Source organism: Vicugna pacos, unplaced genomic scaffold, assembly GCF_048564905.1.
Source record: "Vicugna pacos unplaced genomic scaffold, VicPac4 scaffold_20, whole genome shotgun sequence".
Taxonomy (NCBI): domain Eukaryota; kingdom Metazoa; phylum Chordata; class Mammalia; order Artiodactyla; family Camelidae; genus Vicugna; species Vicugna pacos.
In genome coordinates this window covers 78,107,268-78,128,034 of record NW_027328741.1, presented here as the reverse complement: position 1 = coordinate 78,128,034, position 20,767 = coordinate 78,107,268, and positions in this window count along the sequence as shown.

Sequence of the window (20,767 nt, the reverse complement as noted above, 5' to 3'; positions counted from 1 at the left end):
CCCACACTAAAGGCTGGATTCCGGATCCTGAGTGTGGGGAAGATTCTCCAACTGACAACAGCGACTGGGTTCTAATACAATCCCTAAGTTTGCCTTCCCTGATGACTTGTCTATGCCAGAGTGCGGGGGAATGTGGGGTTCAGCCTCGACAAACAAGTACAATCGAGTGCCTCCCCACGGGATGTGGAGTCCTTTAAACTGCAATCCACAACCTGTGAATACCTGAGCCCTTGCAAGATGTGTAGATCTGTTTCCCCAACCCCAGCACACACACGAAGAACGCTTCGGCTATCCTACCTGTGGGGAGGCTCTTCAAACTGACGGCAGCACCTGGGATCTAATAGAATCTCTTGGATTGACATCCCTGATTGTTTCCTTTGGCCGCGGTGTGAGTTAAGGTGGGGTTGGGCACTAAACCAAAGTAATAGCGAGTGCCTTTCTATGAGCAGTGGAAGTGTTTACCTACATCCCCAACCTGGGAACACCTGTGATCCAATAAATAAACGTGGACTTTGTTTCCCCACCTCCAGGACACACATGAAGAACTTTTCTGGTATCCTGAGTGTGGGGAGGCTCCTCCAACTGACAGCAGCACCTGGGATCTAATAGAATCACTTGGCTTGACTTCCCTGAGTGTTTCCATAGGCCGGGCTGTGAGCGAAGGTGTGGTTGGACAATAAACCAAAGTAATAGCGAGTGCCTGTCTATGAGCAGTGGAAGTGTTTAACTACATCCCCAACCTGGGAACACCTGTGCCCCCAGAAAGATGCGTGGACTCTGTTTCCCTCCTCCAGCACACACACGGCATTGGGTTCATTTGTCTTGAGTGTGGGGAGGTTCTTCCCACTGACAGCAGCGCCTGGGTTCTAATACATTACCTTAACTTGTCTTCCATGATGGATTGAAAAGGCTGGTGTGTGGGGAAAGTTGGGATTTGGCTCTAAACCAAGTGTTAGCGAGAGCCTATCCATGGGGTGTGGGGGTTTGACCTACAACCCACAACCATGGAATAACTGTGCACCATGAAAAATGCGTGTGCACTTTTTCCCCACGTCCAGGACACACAGGAAGAAGTGTTCTGGGGTTCTGAGTGTGGGGAGGTTCCTCCAACAGACAGCAGCACCTGGGTTTTCATAGAATCACTTAGCTTGACTTCCCTAAGTGTATTCCTAGGCCTAGCAGTAAGCGATGGTTGGGGATGGGCTCTAAAGCCAAGTATTAGCGAGTGCATCTCTGTGGGCAGTGGAGGGTTTTAAACTACTTCCCCAACCTTGGAACACCTGTGCCCCATAAAGATGCGTGGAAGCTGTTTCCCCACCTCCAGCACACACACGGGGACGTGCTCAGGTATCCTGATTGTGGGGAGGCTCCTCCAAATTACAGCAGCGCCTGGGTTCTAAAAGAATCCCTTAGCTTGTCTTCCCTGATGGCATGCCTAGGCTGGAGAGTGGGGGAAAGTGGGGGTTGGGCTCAAAACCATTTATTAGCGAGAGCCTATACATGGGATGTGGGTTTTTAACCTACAACCACAACCATGGAATAAATGTGCGCCCTGAAAGATGCTTTGACTGTTTCCCTACATCCAGCACGCTCACGAAGAAGTGCTCTGGTATTCTGAGTGTGGGGAGGTTCCTCAAACTGACAGCAGCACCTGCGTTCTATTAGTATCCCTTAGCTTCTGTTCCCTGAGTGTTCCTTTAGGCCAGACCATGAGGGAAAGCTGGGGGTTGGGCTTGGAGGCCAAGTAGCAGTGAGTGCCCCCTGATCCATTGAGGAATTACTTAGAGGACTTCTCCCTAAATGGAACAACTTGTCCTCCATTCATCTGGGTGCAGTGGGGCTGCACATCTCTCCCACACCTAAGAATGTGTTCTGGAATTCTGAGTGCAGGGAAGTTCCTCCAACTGACAGCAGCGCCTGGGTTCTAATTGAATCCCTTTGCTTGGCTTCCCTGATGGAAAGCCTAGGCGGGAGTGCGGGGGACAGTGTGGTTTGGGCTCCGAAACCAAGTATTTGCGATGACCTCTCTATGGTTTGTGGAGGTGTTTAAACTACATCCCTAACCTGGGAACACCTGTGCCCCCATAAAGATCCGTGGAGTCTGTTTCCACACCTCCAGCACACACACGAACACTTGCACAGTTATCCTGACAGTGGGCAGCCTCCTCCAACTGTGAGCAGGGCCTTGGTTCTTATAAAATCGCTTAACTTGTCTACACTGTTTGGTTGCCTGATACGGAGTGCTGGGGAAAGGGTGGGTTGGGCTCTAAATCCAAGTATTAGCGAGTGATTCTCCATGGGATTTGGAGGTTATTAAGCAAAAACCCACAACATGGGAATACCTGTGCTCCTTGAAAAATGCGTGGACTCTATATTCCCACCTCCAGAACACACATGAAGAAGTGTTCTGTTACCCTGAGTGTGGGCTGGCACTTTCAGGTGACAGAAGCGCCTGGGTTCTAATAGAATCCCTTAGCTTGTCTTAGCTGATGACATGCCTAGGCTGGAGAGTCGAGGAAAGTGGGGGTTGGGTTTGAAGTCCAAGTAGCAACGAGTGCCCCCCGATTTACTGAGGTAGTATAAGAGGATTTCACGCTAATGTGGAACACCTGTGCCCCCATTCATCTGGGTGGACTGGTTATCCACACCTCCCCCACACACAAGGCAGGGATTCGGAATCCTGAGTGTGTGGAAGTTCCTCCAACTGACAGCAGCGCCTGCGTTGTAATAGTATAACTCAGCTTGACTTCCCTAAGTTTTTTCCTAGACCTAGCAGTGAGCGATGGTAGGGAATGGGCTCTAAAGCCTAGAATAAGCGAGTGCATCTCTGTGGGCAGTGGAGGATTTGAAACTTCTTCCCCAACCTTGGAACACCTGTGCCCCCATAAAGATGCCTGGACTCTGACTCCCCACCTCCAGCACACACACGGAGACGTGCTCAGGTATCCTGATTGTGGGGAGGCTCCTCCAAATGACAGCAGCGCCTAGGTTCTAATAGAATCCCTTAGCTTGTATTCCTTGAGTGTTTCCCTATGCCGGGCTTAGAGGGATATCTGGGAGTTTGGCTTGGAGGCCAAGTAGCAGCAACTGCCCCCCGATGGAATATTGAATTATTTAGAGGACTTCTCCCTAATGGGAAACAAGTGTGACCCCATTCATCTACTTGGATTGTGGCTCCACATCTCCCCGCCACAAAAGTTTGGCTTCCGGAATTCTGAGAGTTTGAAAGTTCCTCCAACTGAGAGCAGTGCCAGTGTTCTAGTAGAATCCTTAAGCTTCTTTCCCTGATGGATTGCATAAGCTGGAGTGCGGTACAAAGTGGGATTTGGGCTCTAAATCCAAGTATTAGTGAGTGCCTCTCCATGGGAAGTTGAGGTGTTTAACCAAAAACCCCCAACAAGGGAATACCTTTGCCCCCTGGAATACGCGTGGACACTGTTTCTCCACCAACAGCACACACACGAAGAAGTTTTCTGGAATCCTGAGCATGGGGAGGCTACTCGAAATGACAGCAGCACCTGGGTTCTATTAGAATCCCTTAGCTTGTGTTCCCTGAGTGTTTACATAGGCCAGGCTTTGATCTAATGTGGGGTTTGGTCTCTATAGTTAGGTTTTAGCGAGTGCCTCTCTATGGGCATGGAGGATTTTAAAACTACAGCCCTAACCTTTAAACACCTGCCCCCCATATAAATGCGTGGTCTCTCTTTTCCCACTTCCAGCACACCCACGAAGAATAGTTCTGGTATACTGAGTGTGGGTAGGGACCTCCAAATGACAGCAGCAACTGGGAACTTATAATATGATTTGGCTTGCTTTCCCTGAGTGTTTCCATTGGCCAGGTTGTGAGCGAAGTTGGGTGTAGGGCACTAAAGACTAGTAATAGCGAGTGCCTCTCTATGGGCAGGGGAGTTGTTTAAAATAAATCCCCAAACTTGGAACAACTGTGCCCCCCAAAAAATGCGTCGCCTCTGTTTCCCCAACTCCAGCACACACACGAAGACGGGTTGAGGTTTCCTGAGTGTGGGGAGGCACCTACAACTGACAGCAGGACCTGGGTTATAATACAATCCATTAACTTGTCTTCTCTGATGGCTAGCCTAGGCGGGAGTGCGGGGGAATGTGAGGGTTGGGCTCTAAAACCAAGTATTATTGAGTGCCTCTCCACGGGATTTGAAGTGGTTTAACCTACAACCAAATATTTGGGAATAACTGTGCCCCCTGAAAGTTGCAAGGACACTGTTTCCCCACCTTCACCACACACACGATGTGGTATTCTGGTATCCTCAGTGTGGGGAGACTCCTCCAACTGACAGCAGCACCTGGGATCTAATATAATCCCTATGTTTGACAAGCTTCAGTGTTTTCCTACGCCGGGCTCTGAGCCTAGGTGGGGGTTGGGCTCTATAGCCAAGTACTAGCGTGTGCCTCTCTATGTTCAGTGGATGTTTTTAAACTACATCCAAACCTGGGAACACCTGTGCCCTCATCAAGATGCGTGGACACACTTTCGCCACCTCCAGCACACACACGAAAATGTGTTCAGGTATCCTGAGAGTGGGGAAGAACTTCCAAATGACAGCAGTGCCTGGGTTCCAATAAAACCACTTAGCTGTAATTACTGTGTGTTTCCCTACGCCGTACTGCGAGGGAAAGCTGGGGGTTGGGATTGGAAGCCATGTAGAATAGAGTGCCTCCAATGGACTGAGGAAATATTTTGAGGAATTCTCTATAACGTGGAACACCTGTGCCCCCATTCTTCTGCGTGGGGTGGGTCTCCACACATCCCCCACACTAAAGGCTGGATTCCGGATCCTGAGTGTGGGGAAGATTCTCCAACAGACAACAGCGACTGGGTTCTAATACAATCCCTAAGTTTGCCTTCCCTGATGACTTGTCTATGCCAGAGTGCGGGGGAATGTGGGGTTCAGCCTCGACAAACAAGTACAATCGAGTGCCTCTCCACGGGATGTGGAGGTCTTCAAACTGCAATCAACAACCTGTGAACACCTGTGTCCCTTTCAAGATGTGTAGATCTGTTTCCCCAAATCCAGCACACACACGAAGAACTCTTCAGATATCCTAAGTGTGGGGAGGTTCATCCAACTGACAGCAGCACCTGGGATCTAATAGAATCTTTTGGATTGACATCCCTGATTGTTTCCTTTGGCCGCGATGTGAGTTAAGGTGGGGTTGGGAACTAAACCAAAGTAATAGCGAGTGCCTCTCTAAGAGCAGTGGAAGTGTTTACATACATCCACAACCTGGGAACACCTGTGATCCAATAAATAAACGTGGACTTTGTTTCCCCACTTCCAGGACACACATGAAGAACTTTCCTTTTATTCTGCGTGTGGGGAGGTTCCTCCAACTGACAGCAGCACCTGGGATCTAATAGAATCCCTATGTTTGACATCCTTCAGTGTTTTCCTAGGCCGGGCTCTGAGCCTAGGTGGGGGTTGGGCTCTAAAGACAAGTATTAGCGTGTGCCTCTCTATGTTCAGTGGAGGTTTTTAAACTACTTCCAAACCTGGGAACACCTGTGCCCTCATGAAGATGCGTGGATACTCTTTCACCACCTCCAGCACACACACGAAAATGTGTTCAGGTATCCTGAGAGTGGGGAAGATCTTCCAAATGACAGCAGTGCCTGGGTTCCAATAAAACCCCTTAGCTTGTATTTCCTGTGTGTTTCCCTAAGCAGGACTGCGAGGGAAAGCTGGGGGTTGGGGTTGGAGGCCAAGTAGCATCGAGTGCCTCCAATGGACTGAGGAAATATTTTGAGGATTTCTCCCTAACGTGGAACACCTGTGCCCCCATTCTTCTGCGTGGGGTGGGTCTCCACACATCCCCCACACTAAAGGCTGGATTCCGGATCCTGAGTGTGGGGAAGATTCTCCAACTGACAACAGCGACTGGGTTCTAATACAATCCCTAAGTTTGCCTTCCCTGATGACTTGTCTATGCCAGAGTGCGGGGGAATGTGGGGTTCAGCCTCGACAAACAAGTACAATCGAGTGCCTCCCCACGGGATGTGGAGACCTTTAAACTGCAATCCACAACCTGTGAATACCTGAGCCCTTGCAAGATGTGTAGATCTGTTTCCCCAACCCCAGCACACACACGAAGAACGCTTCGGCTATCCTACCTGTGGGGAGGCTCTTCAAACTGACGGCAGCACCTGGGATCTAATAGAATCTCTTGGATTGACATCCCTGATTGTTTCCTTTGGCCGCGGTGTGAGTTAAGGTGGGGTTGGGCACTAAACCAAAGTAATAGCGAGTGCCTTTCTATGAGCAGTGGAAGTGTTTACCTACATCCCCAACCTGGGAACACCTGTGATCCAATAAATAAACGTGGACTTTGTTTCCCCACCTCCAGGACACACATGAAGAACTTTTCTGGTATCCTGAGTGTGGGGAGGCTCCTCCAACTGACAGCAGCACCTGGGATCTAATAGAATCACTTGGCTTGACTTCCCTGAGTGTTTCCATAGGCCGGGCTGTGAGCGAAGGTGTGGTTGGACAATAAACCAAAGTAATAGCGAGTGCCTGTCTATGAGCAGTGGAAGTGTTTAACTACATCCCCAACCTGGGAACACCTGTGCCCCCAGAAAGATGCGTGGACTCTGTTTCCCTCCTCCAGCACACACACGGCATTGGGTTCATTTGTCTTGAGTGTGGGGAGGTTCTTCCCACTGACAGCAGCGCCTGGGTTCTAATACATTACCTTAACTTGTCTTCCATGATGGATTGAAAAGGCTGGTGTGTGGGGAAAGTTGGGATTTGGCTCTAAACCAAGTGTTAGCGAGAGCCTATCCATGGGGTGTGGGGGTTTGACCTACAACCCACAACCATGGAATAACTGTGCACCATGAAAAATGCGTGTGCACTTTTTCCCCACGTCCAGGACACACAGGAAGAAGTGTTCTGGGGTTCTGAGTGTGGGGAGGTTCCTCCAACAGACAGCAGCACCTGGGTTTTCATAGAATCACTTAGCTTGACTTCCCTAAGTGTATTCCTAGGCCTAGCAGTAAGCGATGGTTGGGGATGGGCTCTAAAGCCAAGTATTAGCGAGTGCATCTCTGTGGGCAGTGGAGGGTTTTAAACTACTTCCCCAACCTTGGAACACCTGTGCCCCATAAAGATGCGTGGAAGCTGTTTCCCCACCTCCAGCACACACACGGGGACGTGCTCAGGTATCCTGATTGTGGGGAGGCTCCTCCAAATTACAGCAGCGCCTGGGTTCTAAAAGAATCCCTTAGCTTGTCTTCCCTGATGGCATGCCTAGGCTGGAGAGTGGGGGAAAGTGGGGGTTGGGCTCAAAACCATTTATTAGCGAGAGCCTATACATGGGATGTGGGTTTTTAACCTACAACCACAACCATGGAATAAATGTGCGCCCTGAAAGATGCTTTGACTGTTTCCCTACATCCAGCACGCTCACGAAGAAGTGCTCTGGTATTCTGAGTGTGGGGAGGTTCCTCAAACTGACAGCAGCACCTGCGTTCTATTAGTATCCCTTAGCTTCTGTTCCCTGAGTGTTCCTTTAGGCCAGACCATGAGGGAAAGCTGGGGGTTGGGCTTGGAGGCCAAGTAGCAGTGAGTGCCCCCTGATCCATTGAGGAATTACTTAGAGGACTTCTCCCTAAATGGAACAACTTGTCCTCCATTCATCTGGGTGCAGTGGGGCTGCACATCTCTCCCACACCTAAGAATGTGTTCTGGAATTCTGAGTGCAGGGAAGTTCCTCCAACTGACAGCAGCGCCTGGGTTCTAATTGAATCCCTTTGCTTGGCTTCCCTGATGGAAACATAGGCGGGAGTGCGGGGGAAAGTGTGGTTTGGGCTCCGAAACCAAGTATTTGCGATGACCTCTCTATGGTTTGTGGAGGTGTTTTAACTACATCCCTAACCTGGGAACACATGTGCCCCCATAAAAATACGTGGAGTCTGTTTCCACACCTCCAGCACACACACGAACACTTGCACAGTTATCCTGAGAGTGGGCAGCCTCCTCCAACTGAGAGCAGGGCCTTGATTCTTATAAAATCGCTTAACTTGTCTACCCTGTTTGGTTGCCTCATATGGAGTGCTGGGGAAAATGTGGGTTGGGCTCTAAATCCAAGTATTAACGAGTGCTTCTTCATGGGACTTGGAGGTTATTAACCAAAAACCCACAAGATGGGAATACCTGTGCTCCTTGAAGAATGCGTGGACTATGTATCCCCACCTTTAGAACACTCATGCAGATGTGTTCTGTTATCCTGAGTGTGGGCTGGCACTTTCAGGTGACAGAAGGGGCTGGGTTCTAATAGAAACCCTTTGCTTGTCTTCCCTGATGGTTTGCCTAGGCCAGTGTGTGGTTGAAAGTGGGATTTGGGCTCTAAAACTATGTATCAGCGTGTGCCACTCCATGAGTAGTGGAGATGTTTAAACTACAACCCACAACTTGGGAATTACTGTGACCCCTGAAAAATGCGTGTTCTTTGTTTCCCCCATCTCCAGCACACACACGAAGTTTTCTGGTATCCTGAGTGTGGGGATTCTCCTGCAACTGACAATAGCACCTGGGATCTAATTGGATCCTTTAGATTGACTTCCCTGAGTATTTTCCTTGGTCGGGTTTTGAGCGAAGTTATGGGTTGTGCTCTAAAACCAAGAATTAGCGAGTTCCACTCTTTTGGCAGTGGAGGTGGTTAAAGTATATCCACCACCTGGGAACACCTGTGCCCCCATAAAGATGTGTGGACTCAGTTTCCCTCCTCCAGCACACACACGATATCTGGCTCAGATGTTTTGAGTGTGGGGAGGTTCCTCCAACTAACAGCAGCGCCTGGGTTCTAATACAATACATTTACTTGTCTTCAATGATGGCTTGCCAAGGGCGGTGTGCGGGGGAAATTGGGGGTTGGGCTGTAAATCCACGTATTAGCGAGTGCTTCTCCATGGGAAGAGGAAATTATTCACCAAAATTCCACAACCTGGGAATACCTGTGCTCCTTGAAAAATGCGTGGACTCTGTGTCCCCACCTCCAGCACACACATGAAGAATTGTTCTGGAATCCTCAGTGTGGGGAGACTCCTCCAACTGACAGCAGCACCTGGGATCTAATTGAATCCATATGTTTGACATCCTTCAGTGTTTGCCTAGGCCGGGCTCTGAGCCTAGGTGGGGGTTGGGCTCTAAAGACAAGTATTAGCGTGTGCCTCTCTATGTTCAGTGGAGGTTTTTAAACTACTTCCAAACCTGGGAACACCTGTGCCCTCATGAAGATGCGTGGACACTCTTTCACCACCTCCAGCACACACACGAAAATGTGTTCAGGTATCCTGAGAGTGGGGAAGATCTTCCAAATGACAGCAGTGCCTGGGTTCCAATAAAACCCCTTAGCTTGTATTTCCTGTGTGTTTCCCTAAGCAGGACTGCGAGGGAAAGCTGGGGGTTGGGGTTGGAGGCCAAGTAGCATCGAGTGCCTCCAATGGACTGAGGAAATATTTTGAGGAATTCTCCCTAACGTGGAACACCTGTGCCCCCATTCTTCTGCGTGGGGTGGGTCTCCACACATCCCCCACACTAAAGGCTGGATTCCGGATCCTGAGTGTGGGGAAGATTCTCCAACTGACAACAGCGACTGGGTTCTAATACAATCCCTAAGTTTGCCTTCCCTGATGACTTGTCTATGCCAGAGTGCGGGGGAATGTGGGGTTCAGCCTCGACAAACAAGTACAATCTAGTGCCTCCCCACGGGATGTGGAGTTCTTTAAACTGCAATCCACAACCTGTGAATACCTGTGCCCCTTGCAAGATGTGTAGATCTGTTTCCGCACCCCCAGCACACACACGAAAAACTCTTCGGCTATCCTAAGTGTGGGGAGGCTCCTCAAACTGACGGCAGCACCTGGGATCTAATAGAATCTCTTGGATTGACATCCCTGATTGTTTCCTTTGGCCGCGATGTGAGTTAAGGTGGGGTTGGGCACTAAACCAAAGTAATAGCGAGTGCCTCTCTATGAGCAGTGGAAGTGTTTACCTACATCCCCAACCTGGGAACACCTGTGATCCAATAAATAAACGTGGACTTTGTTTCCCCACCTCCAGGACACACATGAAGAACTTTTCTGGTATCCTGAGTGTGGGGAGGCTCCTCCAACTGACAGCAGCACCTGGGATCTAATAGAATCACTTGGCTTGACTTCCCTGAGTGTTTCCATAGGCCGGGCTGTGAGCGAAGGTGTGGTTGGACACTAAACCAAAGTAATAGCGAGTGCCTGTCTATGAGCAGTGGAAGTGTTTAACTACATCCCCAACCTGGGAACACCTGTGCCCCCAGAAAGATGCGTGGACTCTGTTTCCCTCCTCCAGCACACACACGGCATTGGGTTCAGTTGTCTTGAGTGTGGGGAGGTTCTTCCCACTAACAGCAGCGCCTGGGTTCTAATATATTTCCTTAACTTGTCTTCCATGTTGGATTGAAAAGGCTGGTGTGTGGGTAATGTTGGGATTTGGCTCTAAACCAAGTATTAGCGAGAGCCTATCCATGGGGTGTGGGTGTTTGACCTACAACACACAACCGTGGAATAACTGAGACCCCTGAAAAATTCGTGTGCTATATTTCCCCACCTCCAGCACACACAGGAAGAAGTGTTCTGGGGTTCTGAGTGTGGGGAGGTTCCTCCAACAGACAGCAGCACCTGGGTTTTAATAGAATCCCTTAGCTTGACTTCCCTAAGTGTTTTCCTAGGCCTAGCAGTAAGCGATGGTGGGGGATGGGCTCTAAAGCCAAGTATTAGAGAGTGCATCTCTGTGGGCAGTGGAGGGTTTTAAACTACTTCCCCAACCTTGGAAAACCTGTGCCCCATAAAGATGCGTGGAATCTGTTTCCCCACCTCAAGCACACACACGGAGACCTGCTCAGGTATCCTGATTGTGGGGAGGCTCCTCCAAATGACAGCAGCGCCTGGGTTCTAATAGAATCCCTTAGCTTGCCTTCCCTGAAGGCATGCCTAGGCTGGAGAGTGGAGGAAAGTGGGTTTGGGCTCTAAACCATGTATTAGCGAGAGCCTATCCATGGGATGTGGGTTTTTAAACTACAACCACAACCATGGAATCAATGTGCCCCCTGAAATATGCTTTGACTGTTTCCCTACATCCAGCACACACACGAAGAAGTGTTCTGGTATCCTGAGTGTGGGCTGGCACTTTCAGGTGACAGAAGGGGCTGGGTTCTAATAGAATCCCTTGCTTGTCTTCCCTGATGGTTTACCTAGGCCAGTGTGTGGTTGAAAGTGGGATTTGGGCTCTAAAACTAAGTATCAGCGTGTGCCACTCCATGGGTAGTGGAGATGTTTAAACTACAACCCACAACTTGGGAATTACTGTGACCCCTGAAAAATGCGTGTTCTTTGTTTCCCCATCTCCAGCACACACACGAAGTTTTCTGGTATCCTGAGTGTGGGGAGGCTCCTGCAACTGACAATAGCACCTCTGATCTAATTGGATCCTTTAGATTGACTTCCATGAGTATTTTCCTTGGCCGGGTTTTGAGCTAAGTTATGGGTTGTGCTCTAAAACCAAGAATTAGCGAGTTCCTATCTTTTGGCAGTGGAGGTGGTTAAAGTATATCCACCACCTAGGAACACTTGTGCCCCCATAAAGATGTGTGGACTCAGTTTCCCTCCTCCAGCACACACACGATATCTGTCTCAGATGATTTGAGTGTGGGGAGGTTCCTCCAACTAACAGCAGCGCCTTGGTTCTAATACAATACATTTACTTGTCTTCAATGAAGGCTTACCAAGGGCGGAGTGCGGGGGAAATTGGGGGTTGGGCTGTAAATCCACGTATTAGCGAGTGCTTCTCCATGGGAAGAGGAAATTTTTCACCAAAATCCCACAACCTGGGAATACCTGTGCTCCTTGAAACATGCGTGGACTCTGTGTCCCCACCTCCCGCACACACATGAAGAATTTTTCTGGTATCCTGAGTGTGGGGAGAATCCTCCAACTGACAGCAGCACCTGGGATCTAATAGAATCCCTATGTTTGACATCCTTCAGTGTTTCCTAGGCCGGGCTCTGAGCCTAGGAGTGGGTTGGGCTCTAAAGACAAGTATTAGCGTGTGCCTCTCTATGTTCAGTGGAGGTTTTTAAACTACTTCCAAACCTGGGAACACCTGTGCCCTCATGAAAATGCGTGGTCACTCTTTCACCACCGCCAGCAAACACACGAAAATGTGTTCAGGTATCCTGAGAGTGGGGAAGAACTTCCAAATGACAGCAGTGCCTGGGTTCCAATAAAACCCCTTAGCTTGTATTCCATGTGTGTTTCCCTACGCCGGAATGCGAGGGAAAGCTGCGGGTTGGGATTGGAGGCCAAGTAGCATCGAGTGCCTCCAATGTATTGAGGAAATATTTTGAGGTATACTCCCTAACTTGGAACACCTGTGCCCCCATTCTTCTGCGTGCGGTGGGTCTCCACACATCCCCCACACTAAAGGCTGGATTCCGGATCCTGAGTTTGGGGAAGATTCTCCAACTGACAAGGGCGACTGGGTTCTAGTACAATCCCTAAGTTTGCCTTCCCTGATGACTTGTCTATGCCAGAGTGCGGGGGAATGTGGGGTTCAGCCTCGACAAACAAGTACAATCGAGTGCCTCCCCACGGGATGTTGAGGTCTTTAACCTGCAATCCACAACCTGTGAATACCTGTGCCCCTTGCAAGATGTGTAGATCTGTTTCCCCACCCCCAGCACACACACGAAGAACTCTTCAGCTATTGTAAGTGTGGGGAGGCTCATCAAACTGACGGCAGCACCTGGGATCTAATAGAATCTCTTGGATTGACATCCCTGATTGTTTCCTTTGGCCGCGATGTGAGTTAAGGTGGGGTTGGGCACTAAACAAAAGTAATAGAGAGTGCCTCTCTATGAGCAGTGGAAGTGTTTACCTACATCCCCAAACTGGGAACACCTGTGATCCAATAAATAAACGTGGACTTTGTTTCCCCACCACCAGGACACACATGAAGAACTTTTCTGGTATCCTGAGTGTGGGAAGGCTCCTCCCACTGACAGCAGCAACTGGGATCTAATAGAATCACTTGGCTTGACTTCCCTGAGTGTTTCCATAGGCCGGGCTGTGAGCGAAGGTGTGGTTGGACACTAAACCAAAGTAATAGCGAGTACCACACAATGAGCAGTGGAAGTGTTAAACTACATCACCAACCTGTGAACACCTGTGCCCCCAGAAAGATGCGTGGACTCTGTTTCCCTCCTCCAGCACACACACGGCATTGTGTTCAGATGTCTTGAGTGTGGGGAGGTTCTTCCCACTAACAGCAGCGCCTGGGTTCTAATACAATACCTTAACTTGTCTTCCATGATGGATTGAAAAGGCCAGTGTGCGGGGGAAAGTTGGGATTTGGCTCTAAACCAAGTACTAGCGAGAGCCTATACATGGGATGTGGGTGTTTGACTTAAAACCCATAACCATGGAATAACTGTGCCCCTTGAAAAATGCGTGTGCTATGTTTCCCCACCTCCAGCACACACAGGAAGAAGTGTTCTGGGGTTCTGAGTGTGGGGAGGTTCCTCCAACAGACAGCAGCACCTGGGTTTTAATAGAATCCCTTAGCTTAACTTCCCTAATTGTATTCTTGGCCTAGCAGTAAGCGATGGTGGGGGATGGGCTCTAAAGCCAAGTATTAGCGAGTGCATCTCTGTGGGCAGTGGAGGGTTTTAAACTACTTCCCCAAACTTGGAACACCTGTGCGCCATAAAGATGCGTGGAATCTATTTCCCCACCTACAGCACAGACAGGAAGACGTGCTCAGGTATCCTGATTGTGGGGAGGTCCCTCCAAATGACAGCAGCGCCTGGGTTCTAATAGAATCCCTTAGCTTGTCTTCCCTGATGGCATGCCTAGGCTGGAGAGTGGGGGAAAGTGGGGGTTGGGCTCTAAACCAAGTATTAGCGAGAGCCTATCCATGGGATTTGGGTTTTTAACCTACAACCCACAACCATGGAATAAATGTGCCCCCTGAAAGATGCTTTCACTCTTTCCCTACATCCAGCACACACACGAAGAAGTTTTCTGGTATCCTGAGTGTGGGGAGTCTCCTCCAACTGACAGCAGCACCTGGGATCTAATAGATTCCCTATGTTTGACATCCTTCAGTGTTTTCCTAGGCCGGGCTCTGAGCCTAGGCGGGGTTTGGGCTCTAAAGACAAGTATTAGCGTGTGCCTCTCTATGTTCAGTGGAGGTTTTTAAACTACTTCCAAACCTGGGAACACCTGTGCCCTCATGAAAATGCGTGGTCACTCTTTCAGCACCTCCAGGACACACACGAAAATGTGTTCAGATATCCTGAGAGTGGGGAAGATCTTCCAAATGACAGCAGTGCCTGGGTTCCAATAAAACCCCTTAGCTTGTATTTCCTGTGTGTTTCCCTAAGCAGGACTGCGAGGGAAATCTGGGGGTTGGGGTTGGAGGCCAAGTAGCATCGAGAGCCTCCAATGGAATGAGGAAATATTTTGAGGAATTCTCCCTAACGTGGAACACCTGTGCCCCCATTCTTCTGCGTGGGGTAGGTCTCCACACATCCCCCACACTAAAGGCTGGATTCCAGATCCTGAGTGTGGGGAAGATTCTCCAACTGACAACAGCGACTGGGTTCTAATACAATCCCTAAGTTTGCCTTGCCTGATGATTTGTCTATGCCAGAGTGCGGGGGAATGTGGGGTTCAGCCTCGACAAACAAGTACAATCGAGTGCCTCCCCACGGGATATGGAGGTCTTTAAACTGCAATCCACAACCTGTGAATACCTGTGCCCCTTGCAAGATGTGTAGATCTGTTTCCCCACCCCCAGCACACACACGAAGAACTCTTCGGCTATCCTAAGTGTGGGTAGGCTCTTCAAACTGACGGCAGCACCTGGGATCTAATAGAATCTCTTGGATTGACATCCCTGATTGTTTCCTTTGGCCGCGATGTGAGTTAAGGTGGGGTTGGGCACTAAACCATAGTAATAGCGAGTGCCTCTCTATGAGCAGTGGAAGTGTTTACCTACATCCCCAACCTGGGAACACCTGTGATCCAATAAATAAACGTGGACTTTGTTTCCCCACTTCCAGGACACACATGAAGAACTTTTCTGGTATCCTGAGTGTGGGGAGGCTCCTCCAACTGTCAGCAGCACCTGGGATCTAATAGAATCACTTGGCTTGACTTCCCTGAGTGTTTCCACAGGCCGGGCTGTGAGCGAAGGTGTGGTTGGACACTAAACCAAAGTAAGAGCGAGTGCCTGTCTATGAGCAGTGGAAGTGTTTAACTACATCCCCAACCTGGGAACACCTGTGCCCCCAGAAAGATGCGTGGACTCTGTTTCCCTCCTCCAGCACACACACGGCATTGGGTTCAGTTGTCTTGAGTGTGGGGAGGTTCTTCCCACTAACAGCAGCGCCTGGGTTCTAATACATTTCCTTAACTTGTCTTCCATGTTGGATTGAAAAGGCTGGTGTGTGGGGAATGTTGGGATTTGGCTCTAAACCAAGTATTAGCGAGAGCCTATCCATGGGGTGTGGGTGTTTGACCTACAACACACAACCGTGGAATAACTGAGACCCCTGAAAAATTCGTGTGCTATATTTCCCCACCTCCAGCACACACAGGAAGAAGTGTTCTGGGGTTCTGAGTGTGGGGAGGTTCCTCCAACAGACAGCAGCACCTGGGTTTTAATAGAATCCCTTAGCTTGACTTCCCTAAGTGTTTTCCTAGGCCTAGCAGTAAGCGATGGTGGGGGATGGGCTCTAAAGCCAAGTATTATAGAGTGCATCTCTGTGGGTAGTGGAGGGTTTTAAAATACGTCCCCAACCTTGGAACACCTGTGCCCCATAAAGATGCGTGGAATCTGTTTCCCCACATCCAGCACACACACGGAGACGTGCTCAGGTATCCTGATTGTGGGGAGGCTCCTCCAAATGACAGCAGCGCCTGGGTTCTAATAGAATCCCTTAGCTTGCCTTCCCTGAAGGCATGCCTAGGCTGGAGAGTGGGGGAAAGTGGGGGTTGGGCTCTGAACCAAGTATTAGCGAGCCTATCCATGGGATGTGGGTTTTTAACCTACAACCCACAACCATGGAATAAATGTGCCCCCTGAAAGATGCTATGACTGTTTCCCTTCATCCAGCACACACGCGAAGAAATGTTCTGGTATTCTGAGTGTGGGGAGTTTCCTCAAACTGACAGCAGCACCTGCGTTCTATTAGTATCCCTTAGCTTCTGTTCCCTGATTGTTCCTTTAGGCCAGGCCATGAGGGAAAGCTGGGGGTTGGGCTTTGAGACCAAGTAGCAGTGAGTGCCCCTGATCCATTGAGGAAGTACTTAGAGAACTTCTCCCTAAACGGAACACCTTTTCCTCCAATCATCTGGGTGCAGTGGGGCTGCACATCTCTCCCACACCTAAGAATGTGTTCTGGAATTCTGAGTGCTAGGAAGTTCCTCCAACTGACAGCAGCGCCTGGGTTCTAATTGAATCCCTTTGCTTGTCTTCCCTGATGGAAAGCCTAGGTGGGAGTGCGGGGAAAGTGTGGTTTGGGCTCCGAAACCAAGTATTTGCGATGACCCCTCTATGGTTTGTGGAGGTGTTTAAACTACATCCCTAAACTGGGAACACCTGTGCCCCCATAAAGATCCGTGGAGTCTGTTTCCACACCTCCAGCACACACACGAACACTTGCACAGTTATCCTGAGAGTGGGCAGCCTCCTCCAACTGAGAGCAGGGCCTTGGTTCTTATAAAATCCCTTAACTTGTCTACCCTGTTTGGTTGCCTCATACGGAGTGCTGGGGAAAGTGTGGGTTGGGCTCTAAATCCAAGTATTAACGAGTGCTTCTGCATGGGACTTGGAGGTTATTAACCAAAAACCCACAACATGGGAATACCCTTGCTCCTTGAAAAATGCGTGGACTCTGTATCCCCACCTCCAGAACACACATGCAGAAGTGTTCTGGTATCCTGAGTGTGGGCTGGCACTTTCAGGTGACAGAAGCGGCTGGGTTCTAATAGAATCCCTTAGCTTGTAATCCCTGAGTGTTTCCCTAGGACTGACTCTGAGAGAAACCTGGGGGTTGGGCTTTGAGGCTAAATAGTAGCGAGTGCCCCCCGATGGACTGAGGAATTATTTAGATGAATTGTCCATAAAGGGAAACACCTGAGCACCCATTCATCTGCGTGGAGTGGGGCTTCAAACCTCCCCACCACACAAGGTTGGGTTCAGGTTTCCTGAGGGTGGGGTAGTTCCTCCATCTGACATCAGCGTCTTGGTTTTAATAGAATCCCTTTGCTTGTCTTCCCTGATGGTTTGCCTAGGCCAGTGTGTGGTTTACAGTGGGATTTGGGCTCTAAAACTTAGTATCAGCGTGTGCCTCTCCATGAGTAGTGGAGATGTTTAAACTACAACCCACAACTTGGGAATTACTGTGACCCCTGAAAAATGCGTGTTCTTTGTTTCCCCACCTCCAGCACACACACGAAGTTTTCTGGGATCCTGAGTGTGGGGAGGCTCCTGCAAGTGACAATAGCACCTGGGATCTAATTGGATCCATTAGATTGACTTCCCTGAGTAGTTTGCTTGGCCGGGCTTTGAGCGAAGTTATGGGTTGTGCTCTAAAACCAAGTATTAGCGAGTTCCTATCTTTTGGCAGTGGAGGTGGTTAAAGTGTATCCCCAACCTGGGAACACCTGTGCCCCCATAAAGAGCTGTGGACTCAGTTTCCCTCCTCCAACACACACACGAGATCTGGCTCAGATGTTTTGAGTGTGGGGAGGTTCCTCCAACTAACAGCAGCGCCTGGGTTCTAATACAATACATTTACTTGTCTACAATGATGGCTTGCCAAGGGCGGTGTGCGGGGGAATTTGGGGGTTGGGCTGTAAATCCAAGTATTAGCGAGTGCTTCTCCATGGGAAGAGGAAATTATTCACCAAAATCCCACAACCTGGGTTATACCTGTGCTCCTTGAAAAATGCATGGTCTCTGTTACCCCACTTCCAGCACACACATAAAGAATTGTTCTGGTATCCTGAGTGTGGGGAGGCACCTCCAACTGACAGTAATATCTCGGATCTAATAGGATCCCTTAGGTTATCTTCCCTAAGTGTTTCCAAGGACGGGATTGGAGCGAAGGTAGGGGTTGGGCTCTAAAGCCAAGTAATAGCGAGTGCATCTCTGTGGGCAGTGGAGGGTTTTAAACTACTTCCCCAACCTTGGGACACCTGTGCCCCATAAAGATGCGTGGAATCTGTTTTCCCACCTCCAGCAGACACACGGAGACTTGCTCAGGTATCCTGATTGTGGGGAGGCTCCTCCAAATGACAGCAGCTCCTGGGTTCTTATAGAATCCCTTAGCTTGTCTGCCCTGATAGCATTCCTAGGCTGGAGTGTGGGGGAAAGTGGGAGTTGGGCTCCGAAACCAAGTATTTGCGATGACCCCTCTATGGTTTGTGGAGGTGTTTAAACTACATCCCTAACCTGGGAACACCTGTGCCCCCATAAAGATCCGTGGAGTCTGTTTCCACACCTCCAGCACACACACGAACACTTGCACAGTTATCCTGATAGTGGGCAGCATCCTCCAACTGACAGCACGGGCTTGGTTCTTATAAAATCGCTTAACTTGTCTACCCTGTTTGGTTGCCTGATACGGAGTGCTGGGGAAAGGTTGGGTTGGGCTCTAAATCCAAGTATTAGCGAGTGCTTCTCCATGGGATTTGGAGGTTATTAACCAAAAACCCACAACATTGGAATACCTGTGCTCCTTGAAAAATGCGTGGACTCTGTATCCCCACCTCCAGAACACACATGCAGAAGTGTTCTGGTACCCTGAGTGTGGGCTGGCACTTTCAGGTGACAGAAGCGGCTGGGTTCTAATAGAATCCCTTATCTTGTCTTAGCTGATGGCATGCCTATGCTGGAGAGTTGGGGAAAGTGGGGGTTGGGTTTGAAGTCCAATTAGCAATGAGTGCCCCCCGATTTAATGAGGTAGTACTAAGAGGATTTCACGCTAATGTGGAACACCTGTGCCCCCATTCATCTGGGTGGACTGGGTATCCACATCTCCCCCACAAACAAGGCTGGGATCCGGAATCCTGAGTGTGTGGAAGTTCCTCCAACTGACAGCAGCGCCTGCGTTGTAATAGAATAACTCAGCTTGACTTCCCAAAGTTTTTTCCTAGACCTAGCAGTTAGCGATGGTGGGGAATGGGCTCTAAAGCCAAGAATAAGCGAGTGCATCTCTGTGGGCAGTGGAGGATTTGAAACTTCTTCCCCAACCTTGGAACACCTGTGCCCCCATAAAGATGCCTGGACTCTGATTCCCCACCTCCAGCACACACACGGAGACGTGCTCAGGTATCCTGATTGTGGGGAGGCTCCTCCAAATGACAGCAGCGCCTGGGTTCTAATAGAATCCCTTAGCTTGTATTCCTTGAGTGTTTCCCTATGCCGGGCTGAGAGGGAAATCTGGGACTTTGACGTGGAGGCCAAGTAGCAGCAACTGCCCCCCGATGGAATGTGGAAATATTTAGAGGACTTCTCCCTAATGGGAAACAAGTGTGACCCCATTCATCTACTTGGATTGTGGCTCCACATCTCCCCGCCACACAAGGTTTGCTTCCGGAATTCTGAGAGTGGGAAAGTTCCTCCAACTGAGAGCAGTACCAGTGTTCTAGAAGAATCCTTAAGCTTCTCTTCCCTGATGGATTGCATAAGCTGGAGTGCGGTTAAAAGTAGGATTTGGGCTCTAAATCCAAGTATTAGTGAGTGCCTCTCCATGGGAAGTTGAGGTGTTTAACCAACAACCCCCAACATGGGAATACCTTTGCCCCCTGGAATACGCGTGGACACTGTTTCTCCACCAACAGCACACACACGAAGAAGTTTTCTGGAATCCTGAGCATAGGGATGCTACTCCAAATGACAGCAGCACCTTGGTTCAATTAGAATCCCTTAGCTTGTGTTCCCTGAGTGTTTACATAGGCCAGGCTTTGATCTAATGTGGGGTTTGGTCTCTATAGCTAGGTTTTAGTGAGTGCCTCTCTATGGGCATGGAGGTTTTTAAAACTACAGCCCTAAGCTTTAAACACCTGCCTCCCATATAAATGCGTGGTCTCTCTTTCCCCACCTCCAGCACACACACGAAGAATAGTTCTGGTATACTGAGAGTGGGAAGGCTCCTCCAAATGACAGCAGCAACTGGGATCTAATAGAATCACTTGGCTTGACTTCCCTGAGTGTTTCCATAGGCCGGGCTGTGAGCGAAGGTGTGGTTGGACACTAAACCAAAGTAATAGCGAGTACCACTCAATGAGCAGTGGAAGTGTTTAATTACATCACCAACCTGGGAACACCTGTGCCCCCAGAAAGATGCGTGGACTCTGTTTCCCTCCTCCAGCACACACACGGCATTGGGTTCAGATGTCTTGAGTGTGGGGAGTTTCTTCCCACTAACAGCAGCGCCTGGGTTCTAATACAATACTTTAACTTGTCTTCCATGATGGATTGAAAAGGCCAGTGTGTGGGGGAAAGTTGGGATTTGGCTCTAAACCAAGTACTAGCGAGAGCCTATCCATGGGATGTGGGTGTTTGACCTACAACCCACAACCATGGAATAACTGTGCCCCTTGAAAAATGCGTGTGCTATGTTTCCCCACCTCCAGCACACACAGGAAGAAGTGTTCTGGGGTTCTGAGTGTGGGGAGGTTCCTCCA